Source organism: Aotus nancymaae, unplaced genomic scaffold (genome assembly GCF_030222135.1).
Source record: "Aotus nancymaae isolate 86718 unplaced genomic scaffold, 86718_ANA_hifiasm-v0.15.2.pri h1tg000043l, whole genome shotgun sequence".
In the NCBI taxonomy this organism is placed as follows: domain Eukaryota; kingdom Metazoa; phylum Chordata; class Mammalia; order Primates; family Aotidae; genus Aotus; species Aotus nancymaae.
Window position 1 is genome coordinate 16,350,461 of NW_026988457.1, and position 19,479 is coordinate 16,369,939.

Genomic DNA, 19,479 nt, shown 5'->3' on the forward strand with positions numbered 1-19,479 from the left:
TAACCATTCTGTTCAAACCCTCACTTACAGATCAAAAAGAAAACCACAGTCTCTATAAAGACCCCACTGGAAGATTTTTATAATAAATTACCCAAAGAATGGGGTATACTGCCTTCATCCCAAAATTCCTCTACCTGTTTGGAAAAATAAATTCTGTAACACTTCACTCATATGAGAAATGAAATGGATATGACAATTGTGAAATTTTGACAAATAGAAGCTATTAAGTGTAGCTTTTTAGATATCCATTAAAATCACACCCAATTTTTAGGTCACTTTTTTTTCTGGCTCTGTCTCCTTTTCAGGGTGACTGGGTTGAAGATGTGGCTTTGCAAAGTTTAACTGAAGCAAACCTGTAGGTTCTTTAGCCATGTGCCTGTCCCCATCAGCACTGCCCCAAAGTTTCAGGCACATTAGCTTTGGCTTTGGACATGCCTGGAATCAAAAAGTTCTGTGGTACTATGGAAAGTTCCAAGTTCACCAGACATCTTGTTGAAATCTCATTTCTCCAGCTTGTAGTTTTTCATCACTGAACCACATCATGGTTTTTCATTGCAAAGAGGTCACTGCATTGTAATTAATTAACTATTCATATAATACCTTTTAGATATCCTGAATGCAGTTACCAACATCAGCAGTTCATATTTCAGGGTACAGAGTCACAACTTATAAGAATATTAACTACATCTGGAGGGGAAAATATATTAGACCCATCAGGAGAGCAAAATGCTCTTGAATGAAAAATCATACTCCTAGTGTCTATGATATGTAGAACTCTAGGTGCCACATATACTCTCTTTATTCAGTAGCAGCTAAGCAGGTGAGAAGAACCTAAAAGATAAAATGATGCAAATGATATATGCACCTCAAGAAAATCCTCCACATTGAGTTTATTGGGTCATTACAGTTGTCCCTAAGATAACAGACTTATAAAAACTGATTTTATGAGACTCATGGGCTATTTCACCATTTCAGTTACATTTAGTTTTATAACTGAATTAATAATGAATGATGTTTGTAATTTGGGAAAGATTATAAATACTACTTGAGTTGATATTTTCAAGAGGTCAATGTATTTTAATTGCTATGTATAGTTATTCAGTTATTCTCATTTTCACAAATGAAACATATGATCCACAAAATAGTAGCCCCATGTAAAAATGTATGCATAAAGAATCATTTTTCTCTCAAATATGTGACCATCATGATAATGTATTCAGAAGCTGGCATCCCATGAGGCGTATCTTGGTCTCCACCCAAAGGAATTTATTTCCATACTGATGTTCAAAAATGATCTTATAAAATAATGTCTCGTCTATAAATAAGTCCTACAGAACACATAACATCAATATGTTACAGTGGGACTTGAGTACATTTTTTAAAGCATTGCTAACAATAAAACTTTCAGGGAGAAAGAAAAATATCATTAGGCCTTTTTATTGGTTTGGGAAGTTTTCATCCATCTGAATAAACCCCCTCTATGAATGAAGCACTATCTGATATTCTATCATAAACCTTTGCCTAGTAAGCTATCTCCATCTTTTGCTTACTTTAAGGATTTAAAAAATTTTTTTCTAGAGATGGGATCTTGCTATGTCACCCAGGCTAGTCTTAAACTCCTGGCCTCAAGCGATCTTCTCAGTTTGGCCTCTCAAAGTGCTGGAATTATAGGCATGAACCAACTTTCCAACTGCATTCCCTAATATTTATATGCTAAACAACTCTTTCTGCCTTTTAGCTACCATTTCCTAAGCTTACTGAACTACACACTTATTTCTTCTCTCCTACTGTTTTCCACAAAACCACCTCTAACACTCAAAGGCCTGTTTCAGAAATTAGCTCCTCTGAAGCTTTCCAGCTTGACCTTGTTTACTATGAAAAATCTCTTACTTTGGGTCTCTCTGAGCACTTCTTTTAATCTGCAAAATACTATTTTGTGCTGGGTAAAATACTCCCTCCTCAAAGAGGCCTTCTCTAACATAAATCTAAGTGGTTTTCTCTATCATTATATTCTGATCATTTCTTTCATTGGATGTATCATAATTCATAATTGTATTTTCATGTTTAGTTATCTTATATCCAACACTTACCACAGTGCCTACTGTATAGTAAATATATGAATAAATAAATACATGGTCCTAAAATTACTCCCTTTGCATTTTATTGAACCCAAATTCAGTGCCTGATATGTCTTCCTGAACATTCTATAACCCCCTCCCATTACTAGGCATGAGCAGGCATTCAACAAATGACTAAGAAAACACCTATATTCAAACTATAACAGAATTAATTGATATGTGCTTACTAGGTACCAAGCAGAAAACTAGATGCTTTAAAAACATTGTGTCTGAGGTTCTCAAACTGGTATCTTAGGACACCCTTGGACACATTATAAAAGGTCTGCAAAGCCTGGAAAAATTAATTTTTGTGTTTTTATTTAAAATAATAATCTATAAAGTTTTAATGTGCCACATTTTAGATCATCAATGTCCTCTTTAAACAAGAAACTATCTCTTATTTTCAGATCTTTTGTTTTTTACGATCACTTTGGCCTCCAAGCAATCTCCCAGAGTAACAGTGTTTAGCTCACAGTGTGTTGATAAGCACGTCTGGCTTCCTCTGTGTTGGCATGCCCTTAATGTTCCAATGACAGCAATCAGCCCACATCTACCTTTTGAAGTCACCCTTAATTCTTGTATTAAGGAGAATGGCAAACCTTTATATTGTGGTAATAATTTGTCCCTGAAAGATGTGTTCATAGAATTAGACATTCATTTCTAGAGTGCTTGTTTTTAGAAACTACGACTTTATTTAACATAATAAAATTTTCATAGTGTAATGGAACAAAGTATGACATTAATAGTCATGAGTTAACATGAAAACAGTAAAGGATTCATTGGACTTTCTCAATAAAGGATAAACAGTCTCACAGGGCACTGTAGAAACAAAAAATTCTGAAGCAATTTAAAAGAGAAAAACGATGGGAGAGTTGAAATATCACATAACACTCAGTAATCTGGTCAAAGCTGTCAGTGTTCACAGATTCATGCTTAGTAACGATACGTTGCTTGAGTTTCCTTTTTGTTCATACCAATTTGCAACATTTAGTATTAAGTGAAATAAAATACTTAATAAATTTTTTTTGTTAAACCAATTCTTTTCCTTTATTTATTTATTTATTTATTTATTTTTTTGAGATGGAGTCTTGTCCTGTCACCCAGGCTGGAGTACAATGGCACAACCTTGGCTCACTGCAACCTCTGGCTCCCAGGTTCAAGCAATTCTTCTGCCTCCCAAGTACCTGGAACTACAGGCATGCACCACCATGCCCAGCTAGTTTTTTGTATTTTTTTTTTTTTTTTTTTTGAGGCGGAGTTTCGCTCGTTACCCAGGCTGGAGTGCAATGGCACGATCACGGCTCACCGCAACCTCCGCCTCCTGGGTTCAGGCAATTCTCCTGCCTCAGCCTCCTGAGTAGCTGGGATTACAGGCACGCGCCACCATGCCCAGCTAATTTTTTGTATTAGTAGAGACGGGGTTTCACCATGTTGACCAGAACGGTCTCGATCTCTTGACCTCGTGATCCACCCGTCTCGGCCGTTTTTTGTATTTTTAATAGAGATGAGGTTTCTCCAGGTTGGCCAGGCTGATATCCAGTTCCTGGCCTCAAGTGATCCACCTGCCTCAGCCTCCCAAAGTGCAGGGATTACAGGCACAAGCTATAGCATCCAGATGAAACCAATCCTTTTCCATTTTTCAGTATTGTATTTTGAGGTTCAACCCGTATTTATTATCACATCAAAACAATGAATTAAGTTTATTACTAAATTGGAAAAATAATGACAATAACTATAATGACCTAAATGATGGTCTATTATGCTTTAAATGTGAAGAATCAAATCAAGTAAAATATGTCATTCCAATATGTCTTTTAACTACTATATATAACATCAGTAAATTGATTCAGGAAAACTTCATCCATACAGTTTATTTAAAATTATTAATTTAAATTGTATTGGCCTATATCTATTTGTGTTTGTCTACATCTACTTTTATTTGTATATGCTTAAGTGTAATCCTATGAAAGCAACATCCTATGTGATTCAGCTTCAGAATGTACCAGACTCAAAGAATCCCCATCTAAACATTCATTCCTGTTTTCCCAAGGTTCTTAAAAAACTTAAAAGATATCCACAAAGAACTTCTCTACACTTACTTTTTAATTTCTTGGCTTCGCATATTCGCTAATATATCAAAACTGGTGAAGTTCTCACTTTACCACCTCAGAAGACATTTCTCCCTTCTATTCATGAGTTCATCTCCAAAATCTTCCACAATCACCTCTTCTCCCGTTTCCTCTGCACTTAGCCCTTTCTCCTAAAGTTTTTCCGCTAGTCTCATCCCTCACCATCACTATTCTAGACTCCTGAAGTAAACGCTGAACACATAGCTTCTCCTACTCTGAGAACATTTTTCTCCATGATTCACTCTGATAAGGGTTGGGAGACAAGGTACCCACATTGGAGAATCAGAATTGTTTTACAAAGGCAGATACTAAGTTGATACTTTCTTTATTGGGCAGGGGAAGAAAAAGTCTCAGACTTATGAATCCCATCACCTAGATAACATTATAATGCTAAAAAAAAAAGTTAAAAAATGCCCATGGGAATTTTCTTTTAAAGAAGTCTGTATGATCTCCTTCAAAGATACAGTAAATGTTTATAAATTACAAGGTGCTAAACAATATTAACAGTATGCTAATACTTGAGCCTCTCAAAAGGACTATAAATCAATATATATTTTCATGTAGATAGCATAGCTTTGCATATATCCCTTAAAAAAATTAAAGCAATTTAATTTTGGGATGGTAAAAATGGTGGCCTCTGAGGAGGAGAACTGGGCAAATGAGGGTCAGAAATAGGAAAGAGATTCTTCAGCATTTGCCCTTTAATATTTTCAAATATTTTATGACTTTATGTATTACCTATCCCAAAATGAAATTGCTTTAAATTTTTAAGGGAGAGTGTTATCCACACATTGTTACTCAAGTGCTAGAAACATTGTGTTCTGTTGGATAATGCTCATACCAACTAGACAAGATCAGTATGATCATTCCCAATCTACTGACAGAGACATTAAGGCTTATAGAGTTTAAGTGACTTGGCTAATTTACACAGCTAACAAGTGGCAGGACAGGAATTCAAACTTGGAACCAAAGGGCCCCAAAGTCTGTTACACCTCACTATACTACATTACTTCAAAACAAACCAAAATAGGCAAATGACCATAGCAATGGGGACCAAAGAGTTTTATCTGCCTGATGTGATAGCAATGTTTTTGAAATAATGAAACATTCCAAGCTTATCTCAAGAAATGGAGAAAATGCAGTCTTAAAAAGTATGGTAGATTTACAATAGCATTAAAAACTTGAAGTACCTAGGAATAAATGTAATAAAAGGTATAAGGCATCCATAGCATGAAAATGATAAAACATTACTGAGAAAAATTAAGCAACACCTGAATAAATGGAAAGCTACACCACATGCATTGATGAAGAACTCAGTATACAGAAATACAAAGACCCAAAATTCCTGAAAAGCCAAGCTAGAGGACTTATATACCTGACTCCAAGACTTACTCTAAAGTTACAGCAATCAACACAATGTGGTATTGGCATGTTATCTACAGCTGTATCACCAAAATAGCAGAGAGAGAAGAAAAAGGCACCTACCATGATCAAATCATTTCTGACAAAATTTCCAGAGCAACTGAGTGGAGAAAGTACTTTCAACAAATGACCCTGGAACAAGTGGGTGTCTGTTATGACCTTGATGTTTGTGTCCTCTCAAAATTCATGTGCTAAAATCCCAACCCCCAAGATAATGGTATTAAAAGGTAGATCTTTTGGGAGGTGATTAGGTCATGATGGTGAAATTCTCATAAATGGGATTAGGACCTTCATCAAAGAGACCCTAGAGAGATACCTCTATGTTAAATGATGAAAGGTGTGACGTTAAAGCACGAAGGAGCCATCTGCGAGGAAGCGGGTCCCTCACCAGCCATTTAGTCTGCTGGTGTCTTGATCTTGGACCTCCCAGTCTCTAAAACGATGTGAAATAAAGCTCTGTTGTTTATAAGCCACTCAGTGTATGCTGTTTTGTTCTCGCAGCCTGAACGGACTGAGACGATAACCATATTAAAAATGATGAACTTTAACTGTGTTCCATACACACATATTATCTCAAGATGAATTGTAGACCTGAATCTAAAAGCTAAACAATAAAGCTAATAGAAAAAAGGTAAAGATTATTTGAACTGAGTGCAAAAAGCCCTACCCTTAAAAGATAAAAGTAATAAATGGAAACTCCACACAAATTGGATACTTCTACTCATCAAAAGATACCATCGAGAAAATGAAAATTTAAGGCAGTTTTAGAGAAAAAAAATAACAATACATACATTCAACTTGTATCCAGAATGTGTAAAGAACTCCTGCAAATCAATTTCAAGAAAAACAATTCAATAAAAAATGAACAAAAGGCTTGAACAGACATGTCAAAAAAAGAATACGTATGAACAGCCAATAAATGCATGAAAAGATGCTCGAACATCATTAGTCATCACATAAATGCAAATGAAAACCAGTGAGACACCATGACATAGTCACTACATATTCACTAAATTTTGAATTTAAATTTAAAATTTAAAAACTAACAACACCAAACAAACATTGGTAAGGATTCATAGCAGTAGGAACTCTCATATATTGCTGATGGGAATGTAATATGATAGATCCATATGCCAGTTTCTTAAAACAATTGAACATAAAATTACGGTGTGATCCAGCAATTCCCAAGGACTGAACAAATAAAAACGTATGTCCCTATTTCTCCACATCCTCTCCAGCATCTGTTGTCTCTAGATTTTTTAATGATCGCCGTTCTAACTGGCGTGAGATGGTATCTCAATGTAGTTTTGATTTGCATTTCTCTAATGACCAGTGATGATGAGCATTTTTTCATATGTTTGTTGGCCTCATGTATGTCTTCTTTTGTAAAGTATCTGTTCATATCCTTCACCCACTTTTGAATGGGCTTGTTTGTTTTTTTCTTGTAACTCTGTTTTAGTTCATTGTAAATTCTGGATATCAGCCCTTTGTCAGATGGGTAAGCTGCAAAAATTTTTTCCCATTCTGTTGGTTGCCGATTCACTCTAATGACTGTTTCTTTTGCTGTGCAGAAGCTGTGGAGTTTGATACACTGTTGGTGGGAGTGTAAATTAGTTCAACCATTGTGGAAGACAATGTGGCAATTCCTCAAGGACCTAGAAATAGAAATTCCATTTGACCCAGCAATCCCATTACTGGGTATATATCCAAAGGATTATAAATCTTTCAACTATAAGGACAAATGCACAAGATTGTTCATTGCAGCACTGTTTACAATAGCAAAGACCTGGAACCAACCCAAATGCCCATCGATGATAGACTGGACAGGAAAAATGTGGCACATATACACCATGGAATACTATGCAGCCATCAAAAACGATCAGTTTGTGTCCTTTGTAGGGACATGGATGAACCTGGAAACCATCATTCTCAGCAAACTGACACAAGAACACAAAATCAAACACTGCATGTTCTCACTCATAGGCAGGTGTTGAACAATGAGAACACATGGACACAGGGAGAGAAGCACTATACACTGGGCTCTGTTGGGGTGAAATAGGGGAATGACAGTGGGGGGTGGGGAGTTGGGGAGAGGTAGCATGGGGAGAAATGCCAGATATAGGTGAAGGGGAGGAAGGCAGCAAATCACACTGCCATGTATGCACCTATGCAACAATCTTGCATGTTCTTCACATGTACCCCAAAACCTAAAATGCAATAAAAAAGTATGTCCTCAAAAACACTCAATTAAGAGTGTTTATTGCAGTTTTATTCATAGTAGCCAAAAATTACAGACATGCCAGTTACCCATCAATAGGAGAATGGAAAACAAATTGCAGTATATCTATATCTACACTATGAAATACTATACAGTAAAAAAAGATGAATGAACTATTAATACATGCAACAACATGGATGAATCTCATTATACTGACTGAAAGAAATCAGATACCAAAGAGTATATGCCCAGTGATTCCATGAATATGAAGTTCTAGAACAGACAAAATTAATCTATGGTGATAGAAATCAGAATAGTGGTCGCCTGGCAGAAAGGATAATTAATTTAGAAGGGTTACAAATAAACTTTCTGGAGTGATGGAAGATTCTATATCTTGACTGGAGTGTTGGTTATGTGGGTGGTCTTATTGTCAAAACTAATCAAATTGTACACATAAGATTAGAACATTTTACTGCATATAATTACACTTCACTAAAAACAAAAAAGAAAAAGGTGTGGTAGGAACAGCTGGTATAACATTTTTTTTATGACATTGTTCCGTATGTTTTTATTTTTCTTTAACTGTGGTAGCCCTGTGAAATGCTACTTTTAAAATGCAAGTCACAGAGGTAGGAGCTACATCTATTTAACTTACTTCCATAATACCAATCACGTTGCCAATTACTGAAGAGGTTGTTTAGTGAGGGGGAGGAAGATAGCTAATGATTAAAGAACAAAAACTTCCAATTAGTGTAGAAAAAGAAATTAGCAGAAATTGAAATGATAAATATCTTAGAGCATTTCAATTTAAGGTGTATCATTTATGAAGCAATCTGCAAAACCTAAATATGCAAAACCTCAGTTAAATAGTTTCTAATTATGTGAGTAAGTTTGCATTCCATTTCTTGTCTACTTCTGTTGAGTTCAAAAGGTACTATCTGTTATTTGAGTTTAAAACAGATGTATTTACCACCACAAGTGTCTTATGTTCTCTATCAGAACACAGGGAGGGAGTGTGGCAGGTAATACACTGACAATATTTTAATGTTGTTTGAGAAGTAACAAAACATGAAAGCCTATGGCCACTTCTTCCTAAAAATATGGCATAATTAAATGAAAATGATCAGTTAAAGCTCCTGACCAACTTCTTTGGTAGTTCATGGCCAACAAAACTTGAAAATACAAAATATTTTGACTGGGTGGGCTATGATTGCTTAAAAAGCGAGAGTGAAAATATCTGTAGTTGTATTAGATATCCATGGTGAGAATTCTATCTTGAGAGAACAAGGTCAACCCTTAATAAGCCCCAAAGGTAACAGAAAACAGCCAAGCAATGCAGATTCATGACTCATGGGTAAAATTGAGTATCTATAAAAGACAAAAGCATTAGAGTGCAGTACCTGAATCCTCAAACCCAGGGGTGTCCATAGAGAAGAGAGTGAGGGGACTCTCAAAACTTACAGGCGTTTGTGGAATCTCCCCCTAAATACCAAAGAGAGCCTACTATAAAGGGATACATCCGAAGGAGAAAATGGGATTAATGGGAAAGTCAGTGACAAAAGGTCTAGTTATTTTCTCAGATTTCCACTGAGAGATAAGCTATTGTAACTCAGACAAGTGAGAACTGTTCCTTAAATGATGTCTACAGAAAAGGTAGTAGAAAAACAGCATAAGAAATCATGTATCAGTCCACTATACTAAAAAAGAAAACAGAATCATCCTGTTGAGGAAGAGTACCAGATAAATGTAAATTACTGTTATTATTTTCAATAATTCTGTCAAACTCATCTTAAAAGATCCTTTCTGCTGTTTTGGGCACTTTGGTATATCTGAATTTTGTGGTTGTGATGAACAAGTGGCAACATGTACTTATCATGGGTTATCAGTAAAACGGAGCGAAAAGCAGCACTTTGTAAATTATTTTCGGATCTGCCTTTAGAAAGTTTGCCCACAGATAAAAAAGGATTACAGTGAATCTCAATTCAAATAGCTGATGTAAAATTTTATAGCTAAGGCAGTGTGTAACAAGACCAGTAAACATTCCTATAGATTTTGAACAGTATTTATACACTAAGGAGTACATTTTTAAATTAATCAGGAGAAAACAAATAGTAAGCATAAAGTTGTTTATGCAGCAATAATCAAAGTAAAAGAAAACTAAAAATAATGTATGCCTAACAGAGGAATAGTTTAAAACATCACAACACTTCAATTTAAATACCAGCCATTAAAAACTATCATACTAAAGAAATGTGTAATACAAGAGATTTTAAAATACCATGAAAAATGAATAGTTAAGATATATATATATATATATGATACAAATACATAATGTATATATATACAGAGAGAAAGACAGGAAAGCACCCAAAAATTGACATAATCAGGTTTTTCTTTTTTAACAAATGTAATGCTATTTTATATTAAAATAAATGCTTATAAATTTGTATTTGAAGCACAATTTATGACATATTCCATTTAAAATGTTGACTGTAATAGATACAGTGCTAAATTCCTTACACAGATAATTTACCCTCTAATTTAGTCAAACCTTCCAAAATAGCCAATAATAATTTAAGGTGTATCCTGCTACATCTCTCATCATGCTGGCAAACAAACACTTACATGTGGGAAAGAGGGTCTATTTTTTTCTACAAAACTTATATTATACTCTACATTTTCCCCAGAAGATAGTTTTCTCCCTTCACTTGGTAACATATCACTCCATCTGTCCAGGTCAATATACATAACTTTTCTAGTAATAATTCACACTAAGAATTTGTACAGTTAAAACAGCCATTTTTCTATTATGGAACATTCACGTTGTATCCAAGTTTACAGCTGTAAGAGAAAGCTGCCTGGATATATATATAACTTATGTTATGGTGTGTTTAATTTAATAGGATACATTCCCAAAGCTGGGTAGCTGGATCAAAGACATATCCATTTTTAAAATTTTGACAATTAAAAGATAACTTTCCATAAAACTTTTACATTTACCTTCCCACCAGCAATACACAAATGTCTGCTTCCCCAGATTGTTACCAGTACTGAATGTTATCAATCTTTCAGTTTTTGCAATTGGACAAGTTAAGATTATATCTCAAATCCACATTCCCTTGAATGTTAAGGAGATTAAGCTGCCTTTCATTACTTTATTAACCATTTGCATTTCACTTTCTATAAAAATGAACATTCTTTTTTATTGTGTCGTTTTTCCAATATATTTCTGTGGGTTCCTTATAAATTGAAGATATTAACATTTTACCTGTCATATGACTGCACATATTTGGCCCAGTTTATTTCTTGTCTTTTGCTTGTTTTATTATACATTTCTGATTAAGAAACATTTTTAAATTTGTATATCTATTGATTATTTTCTTGATTCCCTCTAAGTTTCACAACTTGATTCCTAATCTCTACTCACCCACAAGTTTACAGAAATATTCCCCCAAATTTTCTTCTAATATTCATAAATATTTCATTTTATATTGAGATTTATTAATTCACCAGGTAGATATTTTTATAAGTGGTATAAGGTAGGCATTTATATTAGTTTCCTTCCAAATGGACAGCAAATTTATACCAACAACATATAATAATTTATTTTCCTATTGAATTATAATGCCAGCTTTTCCAAGATTAACTTCTACACTATTGGATATGTGCTGAGGTTCTTTGTATGTCCCATTTCCTGGTTAATATTTCTTATGCCATTGATATTTTGTTTTCATTACCATAGAATTATGATAAGTTTTATCTGAGAACACAAGATCCTTACCCCGATTATTCTTCTGAAACATAAATTTTTTTGGCAATTCTCATTTCTTCAGCCTAAATTTTACGATATTTTTTGTCATTCTAAAAATGTCTTCATTTGGATTCTGATAGGAATTATTTTGCGTTTACATATGTTTTTGGCAAATAATTATGTTTATATAATACTAAGTCTTCCCAATAGTACATGGTGTGTTTCTTCATTTATTTAGGTATTGTTTTGTGTCCTTCAATAAAATGTTAAGTTCCTTACTCTTACTGATATAATCCTAGGTATTTTATAGCTTGAAGTAATATTGTGAATTGTTTGTTAGCCATTTTCTTACAAGTTAGAAACTGATGTTTTAGACATGTTTTGTGCCTTGTTCCTACATGCACAGACAAGACAAGTTCAGCAAGAGGGCCAGTCTAGGTGTGCGTGAGGAAGTGCCTCATGGGATCCCCCTCATCTATCCTGGAGTCATATGATTTACATCTGGTTACTGGGCAAGGAATAACACAGAACGCTCAGGCATGGACACAGCTCCATTCATCATGCCCAATGTCTGCAGTCTGCCCGATCAGCCTGATCTAAGTATTGTTCTTCTAGACATAGCTCTGTGCAACAAGAATGAGGGAAATTTCCCAGAGTCCCTGGAGCATTGCTAACTAATAAGCCCTAGACCGGCTGTGGCAAGCGTTCATATCATCATTTGCTGAAAAGTTTCTTCTCTGTTGGTTTGGAAGCTACTAAGTGTATGTGTGTGTGCAGGTGTGTGTTTACTTCTAATCTAAAGCCATTTGGGGAATCTATCATTAGGGGAAAAATCAGCAACCTGGTCAAAAATTGATTTTAGGGCCGGGACGGCCAAGATGTCGAAGCCCAAGAAAAGAAAGCTTGAGTCGGGGGTGGCGGCGGCAAAGGAGGGGAGGGAACTGAAGAGGAAGATGGCGCTGAGCGGGAGGCGGCCCTGGAGCGACCCCGGAGGACTAAGCGGAGCGGGACCAGCTGTACTACGAGTGCTACTCGGACGTTTCGGTCCACGAGGAGATGATCGCAGACCGTGTCTGCACCATGCCTACCGCCTGGGCATCCTGCGGAACTGGGCAGGACGGCGAGGCAAGACGGTACGGGACGTGGGAGCGGGCACCGGCATTCTGAGCATCGTCTGTGCCCAGGCCGGCGCCCGGCGCGTGTACGCGGTAGAGGCCAGCACCATCTGGCAACAGGCCCGGGAGGCGGTGCGGTTCAACGGGCTGGAGGACCGGGTGCACGTCCTGCTGGGACCGGTGGAGACTGTGGAGCTGCCGGAGCAGGTGGATGCCGTCGTGAGCGAGTGGATGGGCTACAGACTCCTGCACGAGTCCATGCCGAGCTCCGTCCTCCACGCGCGAACCAAGCGGCTGAAGGAAGCCGGTCTTCTCCTGCCGGCCTCCGCCGAGCTCTTCATAGCCCCCATCAGCGACCAGATGCTGGAATGGCGCCTGGGCTTCTGGAGCCAGGTGAAGCAGCACTGTGGTGTGGACAGGAGCTGCCTGGAGGGCTTCGCCACGCGCTGCCCCATGGGCCACTCGGAGATCGTGGTGCAGGGACTGTCCGGCGAGGACGTGCTGGCCCGGCCGCAGCGCTTTGCTCAGCTAGAGCTCTCCCGCGCTGGCCTGGAGCAGGAGCTGGAGGCCGGAGTGCGCGGGCGCTTCCGCTGCAGCTGCTATGGCTCGGCGCCCCTGCACGGCTTTGCCATATGGTTCCAAGTGACCTTCCCTGGAGGGGAGTCGGAGAAACCCCTGGTGCTGTCCACTTCGCCTTTCCACCCGGCCACGCACTGGAAACAGGCGCTCCTCTACCTGAACGAGCCGGTGCAAGTGGAGCAAGACACGGGCGTATCGGGAGAGATCACGCTGCTGCCCTCCCGGGACAACCCCCGTCGCCTGCGCGTGCTGCTGCGCTACAAAGTGGGAGACCAGGAGGAGAAGACCAAAGACTTTGCCATGGAGGACTGAGCGTTGCCTTTTCTTTCAGCTGCCTCCCAAGGCAGAGAAAGGGAGATCCCACGTGCAAGTAGGGAAAATATCTGTCTCCCTTTTCCCTCATAGCCTCTGGGGAGGGAGAGTGACTTCATTCTCCGTTTGAAGAGATTCTTCTGGTGATGTTTATTTAAAAAGTGATCCCCCTCAACAACGGATACAGCGTGCTTATTATCGGGCTTTTAAGCCACAAAAGCATGTAGTACCAAGCACTTGTATTTCCGTATATTTTGTCTGGCAGGGGAGGGAATGGGGAAGAACATGGATGAAAATATCAGTTTTTGAAGGGTCCCTGCACATCCCTGACATCTCACACCTTATCTAATTCTGAAGCTGGGAAGAAAGGGTTCGTTTAGACTTCTTAAATTTCCAATACGACTTTAGTATCTTTCCAGAGCCATATTTTCTCAGTCTGAATTAATTCCCCATTCCTAGGTGCCTGTGGGCTATGGAACTTCTTCCTCATTGTTTTCTAAGTAAACTTTACTACTGGTAATGAAGGGGAAGGCAATGAGGAAGCAGTTTAAATAGCCCCGTTCTCACACACACATAGGGTGCTAAAGTTGATGAACACATTAATCCGTTAAGTAAAATAGTCTTTGTAAAGCATACCTAAGAAACTCAGAAGGTGCATTTAGGAGAAAGAGACCGGAAAGAGAAATAGTCAGATTTTTAAAAATTCTTGTCTCTACTATTACAACCAAATATATATATATATATATATATATATTTCATGTATGTCCCATAAATTTTTTTTAATTCTCATGAAACAGGCTGGTAGAGGAGGTTTCTGAGCCTAGCCCAAGGGCTTATTCATCACTATGGGTAAATTATTTAAACTCGATTAAGGAAAATATTTTCCCAGCTAGAAGAAATGTACTCATTCTCATTTAAACTCTCTCATTTGGAGGGATCATGTGAGTTGGCCTACTTACAACTAGTGAAAGTTCCCTTTTTTTTTCCTCTCTCTGTTTCACGCAGCCAAATGTGAAAGTTGTGAGTTTTAGGAAAATCACTTGTAATAAAGTGTAAATCATATTATCAGATTTATTTTGCTGTTTTCCTCCTTATCCTTGTAGTAAATAAAACATTGACATTCTCACGTTTTGTAGATAAAGTAAAAGTCTTGTGTGCTGTCTATGAGTTATAATGCTTCTGCTTTTTTAACATTGTCAGTTCTTAAGTGTTACAACCTCTTCAGAATATAACTTCAGGACAATTCAAACTATGCTTAATGTGTGGTTTTTGACATGCTGTATGCTAAGAAAATAGGTGTGAAAAACTGATGTTCTGAAATAGCCTAATGTTTATTGTAAAAAAAATTGGTTTTAAAAATGACTGAAGACATTTTACCTAAATGTCTAAAAACATAGAACTAAATAAGTTGTGTTACATACTTCCAGAAGAATCTGATACATCTGTACAAAGAATCGGTCCAGTCTATATAAAAGATATTTCAAAGAACATTTCACAACATTGCAAATGCTCATGTTAGCATATGAAGTTAAACAGAAATCTTTTGAAATTGCATATGTAAGTTGATATGCTTTTAGAGATAGAACAGAAAATAAAATAGGTAGGAAGTATATACTAATATGCTATATGCGAAGGGATCATATGTGTAAGGGATCATACTGCTTTTTATTTTCCAGACTTTTACACTAATCATAATCAGATAAAAATAAAAACAAACTTTAAAGGATCCACTGTCTTTTACATGCATACTTTATAGGATGGTTAGAGCTGTTTAGACTTCCACCTAATCTTTCTTTTCCTCATTTACAATATGTATTAGTTTCCTAGGGCTGCCATGACAAAGTGCTGCAAACTAGATTGCTTAAAAGAACAGAAATGCATTCTCTCAGTTCCTGAAACTGGAAGGCTGAGATCAAGACATCAGCAGAGACAGGCTTTTTCAGAAAGCTCTAGGAGAGGGCCCTGCCTCACCTCTTCTAGCTTCTGAGGGTTGCCAACAACTCTTGGTATTCATTGGTTTATAGATGTGCCATCCCAATCTCTGCCTGTGTCTTCACATGGCTCTCTCCTGTGTCTGTGTCCAAATTTCCTTTATCTTATAAAGACACAGGTCATTGGAGTAGGGCCCGCTCTAATCCAATATGACTTCTTCCTAATTTAATTACATCTGCAAAGACTGTTTCCAAATAAGGTGACATTCACAGGTTCTGAAGGTTAGGACTTCAACATATCTTTAGAGAGGACACAGTTGAATTCACAACATCCCACCCTCTTGCCTGCCAAAACTCATGCCCTTTCCACATGTAAAATATGCTCACCCCATACCAACATCTCCATCTCTGGGATCTCTCTCTCTCTCTCTCTCCCCCACCCCCACCCAAATTCTTGTGATTGAATCTGTAAACTAAATGCAAGCATGACTACATCCAACTACTGGACAGCCAATGCCAATATAATCAGATCTTTACAAGACTAAAATTAAAGCAGAATGGTCAGCTCAGATCTTTACTCCCAGAAGAAAACTACTGTTTCTATTAGTGATACAAAGCCAAGGGTGAATTCCTCATTGGCTGAAGCCCTCATCTCTCTCAAAGAACTGTGGGAAAAAACCTATCAAGGGCTTCCTGGGGCAGCACGAATAATGTGGATTTGCCATCTGGGCCACTGAGCGTTACTTTGACTCTTTGGCCACCAAGCAGTACTCCCTGATTTTAAAATCACACTGCTCAGTCAAATGTTTCCATGTCTGCAGAAAAGTTAATATCACCCCTTCAGGAAAGGAGTTATCATTCTCAGTTAATCCCTGACAGCAGCATAAGTGAATTAGCCAAGCTCAGAAACAAAATAAAATAGTTTTTGTTTTATTTTAAACCTATTTAATAAATATGACATGCATAGCAGCTAAGGCGACAGCCACAGCTAGGATATTATTATGAACATAAATAAGCAGAGCAGTTTGTCTAACCCACAGGTAAGCAAGTTTTCAGACTGATTAGGCAAAAATTACATGCGAAAATGCTGAGGTATTGGGACAGAGCCAGGAAAGTCAAGTTGTTGAAAATTAAGTCAACAAATTAAAAGGCTGGATGCAAGTTGTAGGTTTCAAGGTTGATGGGAATATGTTGCAGTGTAGTAGAAATAAGAGTAAACTCCAAGTCAGGAAGCACCAAAATGCACCCAACTGCACAAATTCTTTTTTCTTCTTCTTTTTTTATTGCATTTTAGGTTTTGGGGTACATGTGAAGAACATGCAAGATTGTTGCATAGGCGCACACGTGGCAGTGTGATTTGCTGCCTTCCTCCCCTTCACCTATATCTGGCATTTCTCCCCATGCTACCTCTCCCCAACTCCCCACCCCCCATTGTCATTCCCCTATTTCCCCCCAACAGACCCCAGTGTGTGGTGCTCCCCTCCCTGTGTCCATGTGTTCTCATTGTTCAACACCCGCCTATGAGTGAGAACATGTGGTGTTTGATTTTGTGTTCTTGTGTCAGTTTCCTGAGAATGATGGTTTCCAGGTTCATCCATGTCCCTACAAAGGACGCAAACTCATCGTTTTTGATGGCTGCATAATATTCCATGGTGTATATGTGCCACATTTTTCCTGTCCAGTCTATCATCGATGGGCATTTGGGTTGGTTCCAGGTTTTGCTATTGTAAACTGTGCTGCAATGAACATTCGTGTGCATGTGTCCTTATAGTAGTACGATTTATAATCCTTTGGATATATACCCAGTAATGGGATTGCTGGGTCAAATGGAATTTCTATTTCTAGGTCCTTGAGGAATCACCACACTGTCTTCCACAATGGTTGAACTAATTTACACTCCCACCAACAGTGTAAAAGTGTTCCTATTTCTCCACATCCTCTCCAGCATCTGTTGTCTGCAGATTTTTTAATGATCGCCATTCTAACTGGCGTGAGATGGTATCTCAATGTAGTTTTGATTTGCATTTCTCTAATGACCAGTGATGATGAGCATTTTTTCATATGTTTGTTGGCCTCATGTATGTCTTCTTTTGTAAAGTATCTGTTCATATCCTTCGCCCACTTTTGAATAGGCTTGTTTGGTTTTTTTCTTGTAACTCTGTTTTAGTTTGTTGTAAATTCTGGATATCAGCCCTTTGTCAGATGGGTAAGCTGCAAAAATTTTTTCCCATTCTGTTGGTTGCCGATTCACTCTAATGACTGTTTCTTTTGCCGTGCCCAACTGCAAAAATTCTATGTACCCGTGTGAGCAAGGCAAACACTCCAGGCAGAACCAGCTTCATAATTTGTGGAACCCAGTGCAAAATCAAAATGCAGGGCCCCTTGCTCATAATTAAGAATTTCAAAAGGTTGAAAGAGAACATTAAACCAAACACAGGGCTTTTCTAAGCACGAGATCCTGTGTGACTGCACAGGTTGTGCGTGTCTTCAGGTTTCAATTTTTTAATCAGTGAAATGGGAAACTCAAGATTATATATGCCTTGCCTCCTTCGTGGAGTCATTAGGGTGACAGACAGAGATAATATTTTTTTAAATGCTTTGCAAGTTTTAAAGTTTTTTATTCAGGGCAGATACCATGGATATATAGCCTGAAAATGTAAGTAGAGGTGTCCCTTGGAAACCCCCTGTCCACTAACAGGAATTGAATAACTTAATACAGAATAGCCAAATACTTCACCTATATTTGGTGCTTTATAATTGACAAAATTGAGACTGAGTCCACTGTAAGAATTTTCCACTGAATCAAAAGAAACCAATTCACAAATTGTAATGTGATTCCCTTGATTGGATCCCAGAACAGAAAAAGGACATCAGTGGGGAAATTGGTGGAAACCCATAAAAACTGTATGTTATGGTTAATTAACAGTAAAATAGTGCTGTTAATTTTTGTCCTGAAAAGGCACTACAGCCATATAAGATTTTAACATTAGAGAAACCTGGGTGAAGGTTGTGCAAGAATTCTCTGTACTATCTTTGCAACTTCTCTGTAAATATAAAATTATTCCAAAATAAAAAGCTTGGCTAAAAAAAAAACTAGTCCAGTTTGTGTGTAACAGAGAGGAAATGATTCTTACTTACTTGATGGCAAAATAATAAGATTAGCTTCTTTATTAGAATATAAAAACCTGTCCTAAGTTATCTTAGATAGCTGTTTAAATTATATATATATAGATAGACAGATACAGACGAGAGAGAGAGAGAGAAAGAGAAGAACAAAGGAGAAAACATAAATGGATAAACAGATAAATAGAAATGGCTTCAAGTTTTACTGTGCATGTATATACTACACATTTGAAATATTTCTAATTTACCCACAGGTTCTATTTTAATTCCACAGTCTTCTTCCTTTAACAGGTATCACTTTATATTTTCTATTAATATTTTTCTAATAATTGTAAGATTAATTCCTGCTTATTCCAGAAAATACAGAAAAATACAACCCCCAAAACATTATCTGTAATCCTATCCCTGAGAAGTCAACACAGTCAACATTTTGACTCATTTTCTATTACACCCTGTGTGTGTGCATGCATGTATACATCAGGCATGCTATAGAATAATGGAGGCCATTCTGTAAAAACTTGCATTTACAAAATTACATTTTATGGAACATTGGGTTCTAGGGACAAAAAAAGATGAGAACATGATGTACTATATTCTCCCTCCTGGAGAGTCACTCTGCAAAATAGCATAGTAAAAGCTATGCTGCATAACTTTTTAATCTCAGATTTCTGTCAATGTATTAAATTCTATTATTATCCAACAGAATACTCCTTGGGAAACTCTACTATATAGGGCTCTGTTCCAGATTTTTTCCACTTGACATGATGTTATGAGTATTTTCC

At 37.4% G+C, this 19,479-nt stretch overlaps 1 pseudogene; it reads left to right on the forward strand.

The window, feature by feature from the left end:
* The first annotated feature begins 12,515 nt into the window (after positions 1-12,515).
* Positions 12,516-13,643, forward strand: LOC105710585 (protein arginine N-methyltransferase 6-like; annotated as a pseudogene).
* Positions 13,644-19,479: the final 5,836 nt, after the last annotated feature.